Source organism: Pristiophorus japonicus, unplaced genomic scaffold, assembly GCF_044704955.1.
Source record: "Pristiophorus japonicus isolate sPriJap1 unplaced genomic scaffold, sPriJap1.hap1 HAP1_SCAFFOLD_58, whole genome shotgun sequence".
Lineage (NCBI taxonomy): Eukaryota > Metazoa > Chordata > Chondrichthyes > Pristiophoridae > Pristiophorus > Pristiophorus japonicus.
Window position 1 is genome coordinate 4,234,180 of NW_027254488.1, and position 1,247 is coordinate 4,235,426.

The 1,247-nt window shown below is 46.8% G+C and overlaps 1 non-coding gene across 1 annotated transcript; it reads left to right on the plus strand.

Annotated features, from left to right (window-relative positions):
* The first annotated feature begins 412 nt into the window (after positions 1-412).
* Positions 413-485, plus strand: trnav-uac (transfer RNA valine (anticodon UAC)). The gene has a single exon. It is a non-coding gene; the product is annotated as a tRNA-Val (tRNA).
* The last annotated feature ends 762 nt before the right edge of the window (positions 486-1,247 follow it).

Genomic DNA, 1,247 nt, shown 5'->3' on the forward strand with positions numbered 1-1,247 from the left:
TGCCTGTGCGTGGATTTTTTAAACGTGCGATGGCCGTTGCACCCCAGCCATCACATGGGCTTGACAGAGCGAGGTATTCGTCCAGTGGCAAGGGTTAAACAAGACGACTGGAGACCAGCTCTGCTGCACGGACCCAGTGTGCACACATATCGCAGTGTGGGCTGGCCCGTGCTGCCCCTGGGCCCCTGGGCCCCTGGCCCTGAACTCATGCCTCCCCTGGGCCCCTGTGAGGATGTGGAAGTGAACACATTGGCTGGGTGATCCGTGACATTTCTGTAAAGGGCAGTGGAGGAGAAGGATTGAGAACTTGCAGTGTGGGACAGAAGTTGTTTCAGGTGAGCCTCCTCATTCCCGATCAGCGCAGAGGGAGCTCATTGGTCAGCTCCCCTCTGTTGGGGTTGCTGTACCAGTGGTTTCTGTAGTGTAGTGGTTATCATGTTTGCTTTACACGCAAAAGGTCCCTGGTTCGATCCCAGGCAGAAACACTTTGTTTAAACTTGCCAAATGGGAACAATCGGAGGCGAGTTGAGTCTCCTGGCAAATGCTGCCTGATTTCCTGAGATTTGCAGAATTTGCTGTTTTTATTTGCTATTTATTCTCCTGGCAAAAGGGTTCCCTTATTCATGAATTGCTCGTTATTTAACCAATAAATAGATAACTTTCAGTGAGAGAAAACGGATCCACTGGGGACCTTTCGCGTGTGATGCCAACGTGATATACGCTACACTGCAGCCCATCAAAGGGCGAGAAACTACTGAATATAAAGGATGAGCCCACAAATATCAGGGGCAGTGCAGTCTTGTCAACGTCAAACCTTCCTTTCTTCTTCAGCAATGGCATGAACGGGAATCAGACGCCACAAAGTTTAATTAAAGACACAAATACAAGTAACACTTCTAAATCTTTTCACTGTAAAATTCTTTTACTTTATTTGAAATCCTACTGCATTGAATCTGAAAATGAGCACCGTAGGATTTTATCTTCACTACTGATTCTATTTTCTGTGCATGGTAGGAATAACCGGTGCTGTTAAATTTGACAAAAGTTGCCCCAGATTCCTGGTGTCATGAGCAATGAAGATTTTGAACCAGACTCCTAAAATACAGTGAGTAAAATGGGTCAACTTGCATAAGAAGATAAGAAGTTAAGAAATAGGAGCAGTAGTCGACCATACGCCCCTGGATCCTGCTCCGACATTTAATACGATCATGGCCGATGCAATCATGGACTCAGGTCCACTTCCCTGC